General features: G+C 34.1%; 1 protein-coding gene across 4 annotated transcripts in view; it reads left to right on the forward strand.

Moving 5' to 3' along the window:
* Nucleotides 1-7,459: 7,459 nt before the first annotated feature.
* Nucleotides 7,460-9,241, forward strand: part of LOC107671708 (adhesion G protein-coupled receptor L2-like) — a 122,913-nt gene continuing 121,131 nt past the window's right edge. For all 4 annotated transcript variants that reach the window (XM_016464639.1, XM_016464640.1, XM_016464642.1 and 1 more), the window contains exon 1: nt 7,460-8,125. The gene's annotated coding sequence lies outside the window, so the exon portion shown is untranslated. The remainder of the gene's footprint in view (nt 8,126-9,241) is intronic.

Consider the following 9,241-nt stretch of genomic DNA (forward strand, 5'->3'; position numbering starts at 1 on the left):
ACAGACCGAGGGGGGTCTCGCTCCCTACCTCAGTTAGGGCCCCTGAGTCAGCTTGGGATTTTGGCCATATTGCCCATCTAAGTCATTCATCCCACTATCAACAGGCACGTCATGTAGGCTACACTTCTTGTATTTGGTTTGTGCACAACACAAGGTGTCACTGTGTCCTCAAAGCTTACAACTCGCCTACTCTTGCTCCATTACTATTCCTGAGGTAAAACAGCCCTCCTCATTACCCTGCAGACAAAGAAATATATAAATAAATACATTTGAAAATAAATCAATGTGGAAATAAATAAATATAGAAATAAATACGTAAATAAATAGATAAATGTGGAAATAAATAAAAGTGGAAATAAACAAATTGATAAATAAATAAAAGTAGAATTTTTGTTTTTAAAAAGTAGAAAAAAAAATAAAAAAATACATAAGGAAATAAAAGTATTATTTTTTTTTACTTTTCTCTGAAAATTTATTTTTAGATTTATTTATTTATTTTTAAATTTCTTTGTATATTTCTTTATATATTTCTTTATTTCTAATTTTGTGAGGTTTGGCATTCCATATACTCCAGCTACGACACAAATCCAGTCATAGGTCTAAATATTACTTTGATTATGAGTACATTTATTTCACACATTCATTTTTATTAAAGATAAGCTCTTTATACATTACAGTGAGTTAAACAAGTCTGGGAAACTGATGTCATTTTTTTGCCATAATAATTAAATATGTTTATAATGGATTTTCATATTTTAAGAGTGAATTTCAGTGACAAAGGTAAAATAATAAAATCTACATAAAAGTGGAATGTATATACTGTACGTGGAAACTCAAATAGAGCTTATTAGGCTCTGAGAAAGAAAAACAAAATTGAAGAAACTTCCATCCATCCATTTTCTGAACTTAAGAGATAACTTCTGAACTTTATTTAACATATTTTGTTTATATTGGTCTAATAAATTTTTATTTTATTTTATTTAATTAAATTGATTTAAACTTGTTTTGTTCATTTTGGCTAAAGGCAAATAACACTCCCCATATACAATAAATTAAAAGAAACAATTTTGTTTAAATAGTATTTTTCATTGATGTGCAGAACACATACTGGCTAATTTACTGACAGCGGAAATTATTGTGAAATTTTTATTTTTTCTGCTCTTTTATTTGTTTGTTTGTTTGCACATAAGAGAAAATAGTATGCCTATTTTAAAACGAAGTTGTCTTAATAGCAAATAAACTAACAGTAAGTAAAGTAATTAAACATTGACTAACAACTTGGCCACATGTCATGTCACTTTCTTCTTCTTCTTTAAAAATAAGAACAAAGATAGACCTTTAAAGCAAGGTTTGGCTGGGTAACAATCCAGCTTTTGTTGCAGCAGTCAGGAGCTCAGCGATGAGCGAGAGGTAAGATTGCAGCGTCCCAAGCGTTTTCATTGGTGTACACGTTCTCCAGTCCTCGGTCTGCGTCTGGCATTTTACCCACAGCACATCCTGTAGGAGAAGAAGCCTGGTTTGAAGCAAAGGCTCTGCGGCCACATCAAACAATGGCTTTTTGTTGTAAACAAAGACAGGGCAGGCTACCTGGGGCCCCGTCTCCCTCTCATGCTTTTACCCCACACACCAGCCATTCCCCCGGTGCGCTCTGTTTCTCTGCTTCTAGCCCTCTGGATGGCGTCCAGCCTGCTTCCCCATATGCTACAAGTCCCAACTGTCTGTCAAACAGATTCACACTGGCTTTCCCTTTTATTTATATATGCATAAGCCCACAAACTTATCCAACCAAGAGAAGTGTGAACGGGTGGTGGGGGAAATCAGGGGAGAATTTGGCAAACGCAATAAAGAACTAAAACGGTGTTCAAAACTTTATTTTACAATATTGCTATTCTATTTAACTGGTTTGTGCATTTGTACATCAACAGGTTTCTTTGAATCACGTTTGCTGAGACCATTTGTCGTATTTTTTTATATTTATTAACCCTTAATGCATTTTTAAGCTCTTAATGCATTCATATACGATTTTTACATTCTGGGTCAATTGCAGTGACAACTTAATATTCTTCGAAATCCATATTGTATCTGATGCATTTGTACATCAGTAACAAAACAGGTTTGTTTGAATCACGTTTGCTGAGACCATTTGTCGTATTTTTTTATATTTATTAACCCTTAATGCATTTTTAAGCTCTTAATGCATTCATATACGATTTTTACATTCTGGGTCAATTGCAGTGACAACTTAATATTCTTCGAAATCCATATTGTATCTGACTATAGTGTTACTATAGTTAAACCATGCATGGTAACTACAAATTAACCACGGCTTTGCTACACTAACTATAGTTTAACCATGATATTTGTAGTAAAACTGGTTGTACAAATGGTAGTAGCGTGCATAAAAGTCACATCCTTTTGATTTTCCCGGCAAAAACGTTGCGAGTCCTTTGTTTTTACTGACTTTCATTGACAACTTAAGAAGATGGGGAAGTCTTGTTTTTTTTTTTTAGAAGTTTGATTACAAGCTGTTCACACATTGGCAATAAAAAAGCAATTAATACATGAAAATATTTACATATAGCCCCTTTAAGGAAAATCAATACAATTTCAAACAAATTGAAACATGGGGCAAACAAAATATTTGTGTGAGATTATAATATGCTTTCTCTTAATGGATAAAATATAGTATTATAATCATACCCTAAATTGCAGAATGACTCATATTCAGCATAAATAATGTAAAAAAAATGCAGTGCCTGTGCACTTTCAGTGGACCATCATTTTCATTAGAGCTGTAATCTGTTTAAGTCTTGATGTATCGAATACCCTTTTCAAGTGAAAATATCAGCACAAATATATCTATGTACACGGTGTTGTGGACACTAGTAGCGATTCAGAAAAGATGAATCGCTGTCTGGTTTCATTAGTGTTGAACGCTGCATCACTGTTTTCAGCCTCTCATAGACCTATGAGCAGAGATGACTTCAGCAGCAAAGAATGTGATTCATTTAGAAGTGGGTTATGAAAGCTAGTTTGTGGGTGGAGTGCATGCCATGTGCTTTGTCTCCCACTAAAAGGCACTGAAATGTGTTTCACAAAAAAAAAAAAAAAAGTCTTGATGGAGAGTCATCTGCATAACCGTGCATCTTTTTTACCCCAACTAACGAGTGACTCATTTACCACAGATATATTTTGCCGTAGTTCTTCTCCAGCGCTCTCTTATTAGCGGTGTGACACTTTCTGAAAAGTTCTCCGTTCTTTTTGAGGTTTTCCCAACATAGAGAACAATATGTCTAAAAGGGAAACACATGTACGAATGGAGAGAGTACAGAGACGAGGCTGATGAGAACATTGAAGCCTGTGCATGTGAATGGAAAACAGATATTTGCCTGCTGGAATTCTTCTTTAGCTGAACTGAAATGCATATACACATAAAAACTGCAACCAGTTTCAATGTAGTATCAGTGAATTTATTTTATTTAACCGGTTGTTTATAGTGACAGATAAGATGTTTTTCAAAATTATAAAAAAAAAAAAAAAAAAAAATTTTTTTTATAAGTAGCGATTCAGAAAAGATGAATCGCTGTCTGGTTTCATTAGTGTTGAACGCTGCATCACTGTTTTCAGCCTCTCATAGACCTATGAGCAGAGATGACTTCAGCAGCAAAGAATGTGATTCATTTAGAAGTGGGTTATGAAAGCTAGTTTGTGGGTGGAGTGCATGCCATGTGCTTTGTCTCCCACTAAAAGGCACTGAAATGTGTTTCACAAAAAAAAAAAAAAAAGTCTTGATGGAGAGTCATCTGCATAACCGTGCATCTTTTTTACCCCAACTAACGAGTGACTCATTTACCACAGATATATTTTGCCGTAGTTCTTCTCCAGCGCTCTCTTATTAGCGGTGTGACACTTTCTGAAAAGTTCTCCGTTCTTTTTGAGGTTTTCCCAACATAGAGAACAATATGTCTAAAAGGGAAACACATGTACGAATGGAGAGAGTACAGAGACGAGGCTGATGAGAACATTGAAGCCTGTGCATGTGAATGGAAAACAGATATTTGCCTGCTGGAATTCTTCTTTAGCTGAACTGAAATGCATATACACATAAAAACTGCAACCAGTTTCAATGTAGTATCAGTGAATTTATTTTATTTAACCGGTTGTTTATAGTGACAGATAAGATGTTTTTCAAAATTATAAAAAAAAAAAATAATAATAATTTTTTATATGATTGCGACACCTTCTTAAAAGTGCAATTTTTTTTCTTTCTTAACAAATGTTGGATTTATAAGTTTATGGGAGAAAGAAAAAAAATCGGTTTTATTTGTTTGTTTGGTTATCACATACAATTAAGAAAAATTAAATACTTTTACCTTAAACCTTGAATACATATGCACACGTCTTAATTATTATTATTTTAAATCATTTTTTAAGTGTTTCTTACGTTTTACCATTTGAAAACTGTGTCATGAAATGTTTAATTGTCAATGCATACACAGATGAATGTGAACCCAATTGCAGGGATATATTTTAATAAATATATGCTAAATATATGTTAAAAACAGCTCAATGAAATATATATATTTTTTTATTTGAAAATATATTTCGTTTCATCCTTCATACATTTAGGCTATCCATCCTACATTTAGGCTAAATGCAAATGTGGATGGAATAGCCCACTAGAGATCAAAACTAGATTTTATAATGATTTAATAATGTTTATTTTTTTATATATATATTGCGATTTATATTGGGAAATTGTAAAGTATATGTTCCTTGCTGATTTCAAATGATCTATATGTTCACATGTGCAAGACAAACATGTGCTCAAGTGTGATATATGTGAATGTATTTTCTTGGATTGAAATATGTCAAATATGTGGAGGGAAAAATATATTTTTAAATACTTTAAAAGATATATATATTTATATTTTTTAAATATATTTTTAGAAATACACAAATATAGAAAATATATGGCAGAAAATATATTTACATAAAATTATTTTGAAACATTTTAGCAAAACATATTTTGACCATTTTTTGTATATTTTGACATATATTTTAATATATGAAGAGAGAGAGAAAAAAAAAAAAATATATATATATATATAATTGTATATTCATTTGTTTGGAAAAAAAAAAATCCTGAAAAAGTACATGCATTTCACATTCTGTTGCTAATTCATTTGCTTATAGAGTATTTTGCATTTTATACTATTACCAGAGTATATCAAATTTAGTTTTTTCAAATGTTCTAATTGTGCAACTGTGGATTACATTACAGTGGATACAAAATGTGTGTGTGTGTGTGTGTGTGTGTGTGTGTGTATATATATATATATATATATATAATGAATAGACAATTCATATAAGAGTTTGCATTGCACATTACACAAGAAAACTATGTAGAATGAATGTCAGCCTCTCTTTGCATTTCTTTCTTATTGTTTAATCTACTGCTTAAAGACACACACACACACACACACACACACACACATCTATTTTTTTTGTTGTTGCTCAAATTGCAATGTTTCACCTGTTTTCACTTATTCTGCTATTCTTTATGCCTATTAATATGTGAGAGCCCAGCTCTAATCCACTTGCTTTGCATCTCGTGAATCTGACCCAAATTCATTGCTTCCCTTGTGTGCCTCCTTTCCTTTTTTAAAATATTATTAATATTGACGCCACATGTAAGAGACCCTACTGACCTGCCTATAGTCTTGCGATGAAAAAAAAAGAAGATGGAAATTAATATTTTTTCTGAAGCAGTGCGTAACTTTATTTATGTAAGCACAGTATAGCAAAATGAGAAAATCTGTTGTTCCTTCAGATATACAGTATGCTGGTGAGGAAATGAAGATGGTGCGTTGAAACGAATTCTCATGCTCTCTTTGCAGCTGAGATTGGGTTTCATTTCTTAAAATTAAAACTGTTCTTGCTTTTTTCCCCAAGAAATTCTTGTCTGAACAGGAATCGCAATGACAAAACTGATATGTTTCAAAAGCCAGCTATAGTTGCAGCACATGTCATTTGTTTCTGACTATCCTGCGGCGGGCCGGGGCCCCAGAGGTATTACTCAGGGGAGATACTACTCACACCACTGGGAACAAATGGCTGGACAAACATTTTTTTGTTGGGTGAAGTGTTGAGATGACTGCATGCGGCTCAAGTTTCCACTGAGACTGATTCATTCATCTCTGCACTTCCCGCTGATCCCACTCTTCTCCAAACCTCATTCCTCAGCCACAAGGATTTGTCCTGAATTTCCTCCTTAATCTAAGAGAAGTCATGCTGCTCATTTTCCTGCTTGAATCGAAGGGACAGTGGGATCAGTGTGTGACAGTATAACCGGATTGGCCAAATAGTTTGTGCTTATCAACCATAATCCAACTAATAGTTACTACAGAAACAATGCAAAACCATGCATGTCACTTCATTACACTTTAAAAAAGTGTTTATTTAAAGAGCTCATAATCTAAGTTGTAGTCATATAAATAATACTTTGACTTTGAATTAAAACCAGTCCATTTGGATGCTAATGCTTGAGCCTTTAGGTGACAACATGGGTTTTTTGTTATGAAAAACGGTCCGCAAACTGTAACTAACTAGGACTGCAGTAGCTGTATTGAAAATAAACTAAAGTAAAAAAAAGTTTCAATTACTGTTGCTACAGTTCGTTTTACAATGGTAAAATAATTGTAAAGTGATTACACAGTTGAAATGTGTTTGTAATAATTGTCTGTAATGTTAAGATATTCAAAAAGGTAATACTGTAATCAGGGTTATTAGAGTTAAATAAAACTAAAATTAAAACCATAAAAAACATTTTTATTGCTTGAAGTAAAATAAACATTAACTGAAATAAACTAAAGTATAAAATAATTGTATTTTAGTAAACAGTTCTCATTTTAATTTAGTTTAACTCAATGCATTAAAATAATTAAAATGAAATGAAATTACACAGACAAAAACAAAAACTGACAAAAACATACAACAAAATTACTAAAACTTTAACTAAAATTAAAATGAAAACTTATATATATATATTTGTAACTGATTACATATAATCACATGTAATCTGGATTATGTAATCAGATTCCAAAAAGTATGTACTTGTAATTATACTAATACTAATAATCAAATTACAGTTACTTTTTATTAGATTACATGATTACAAACCCCAGTTTGGGAATGGAATAGATTTTCTTGCGAGTTTGATCAATCAAAAAAAAAAAAAATAATAATAATAATAATAAATAACTAGCTAACTAAATAAATATAAATAAAAGAATAAAATAAAAAAGTAGTCAGAATACATCACCTAATGTGTAATCCAATAGATCACGTTACAAACTACAATTAGTAATCAGTAACGGATTACAATTTGTAACCTAATCTGAGCAGCACTGTATATAAAGCATCTGGATATGGCTCAGTACACAGAGCAGTGCTTTGGAGGAAGTACGCTTTTAGATCACCGTCCCAAGGCAAACTTTTGGCAGTGTTTGAACAGTTGTTGAGAAGAGAGGCTTCCATGAGGTTTATGGCCCCTTGAATGGGTTTGACTTTGTAGGCCAGGTGCCGCTCCGCTCCGCGTTGAACCCCAGCGCGGGTTTTCCAGCGCGCCTCTGCAGTGAGACACGCAGCCGGCTCGACGCGCAAGCCGTCTTTCTGCTCCTGGATCGAGCTTCACTTCCCGCAGTAGTACGAAACGAGTGGAATTGCACTCAAGTTTTTTGAAAACGACTGAGTGTGCGGCAAGTCCCGTCCCGGTCCCGCAAACGGGCGCTCAGAGGTAAACGGGTCGGGCCATCGCGGCGACGAGGAGGCGCGTGGCGTTGATTTAAACGCGCATTCATTGCGCTCTGCCCGAAACCGAGTGTTGCATGGAGCGGGACAACCCCGGCTGTTGGGAACGACGAAATGCTCCGTTTTAATGTGACCTGGGTGCTCACTTTTCTCAGCTTTCCATATTCGTAGGCCTAATGTGGGTTTGTGGACTGCGCGGATCTGCGATCTACCTGAGCGCGCGATGAAAGTCTTTGTGCGCTGATTTAGAGGTGACTTAGAAGCCCTCGCTTTTTATTGCGTCAGTAGATCTGCTGGGACTGTTCCTCAATCTGTGAGTATCATTCACACTATCCATATCTACATTTTACGCACTACGCGTCTGAATACCGTGGGGTGTTTTTTTCTTCTCTTTTGCATTTCTACACATCCACAGACTCGGGTGTTAAAACACTGGGACAGGAGGATCAAGATCGCACTTAATACTTTTTTGAAGATGTAATTAAATTGTTGAAAGCATGCAGGGTCGCCTAATTGTTCGTGCATTGTTTCAGTAATGTAAAAACGGGCCAGTTTATCTTAGACTTTTTTTTTCTTTGAAAAGAACAGGATGAGGGCCAGATGTGATTTCCGTAGGAGGCAATACATCATGCTTATCTGTCGTACAATTATCTCTATAGGACAAATACAGAGACCAGTGCAATACAATGAAAATTTATGGGGCAAAAACACTATGAGAGAAAGAATAGTTTCTCAAACTATAGCTAAAAGCCCACTTTCCTTTTCCATTCTGGATTTTGTGACTCACAATATGTACATATGTGTGTGTGATTGGCATACTACAGTATTTTATTTATATTTTGATATAAATAAAATATTGTCGTATGATATTTTGGGACAAGCCCTTTTTCAATAAAATTGCAAAAAAAAATAAAGTTGATTTTGTTTGCCTTTTGAAGATCCATGCACAGCAGCTAAATTAAGATCATTTGACTGCACATGCATTATTAACCATGCTATGAGCTGCTCATGAGAAGCACACTCATGGAGCTCGCGTTTGTCATTTGAATCTATGCAGAGCAATTGATGGTGTATCTTCTGCTGTTTGCCACATACAGGCAATAACACAATCAAATGCAAAGATTTGTAATGGAAACGAAGCATTTTCATATTTTGCCTCGATATATTTTACGTAACTTAGAAAAAATACTTATGCAAGCTTCAGTTTGGATCTTAAACGGCAACATAGTTGTCAAATTTGAATTCGGATTAGGTGTTCACACAGGACGTTCAAAAACCGTAAAATGGAGCACAGCGAAATAAACCTGAAAGCAAGCTCTCATGTACAACATGATGTGACACATGAGCACAAACAATAAAAAAAAAAACTGAATGCATTTTACTTTAATTAGCCTACCTAATTTGGCAAGTATGCGGATAACCTAAAGAT

The sequence above is a fragment of the Sinocyclocheilus anshuiensis genome, unplaced genomic scaffold (assembly GCF_001515605.1).
Source record: "Sinocyclocheilus anshuiensis isolate Anshui unplaced genomic scaffold, SAMN03320099.WGS_v1.1 scaffold524, whole genome shotgun sequence".
Lineage (NCBI taxonomy): Eukaryota > Metazoa > Chordata > Actinopteri > Cypriniformes > Cyprinidae > Sinocyclocheilus > Sinocyclocheilus anshuiensis.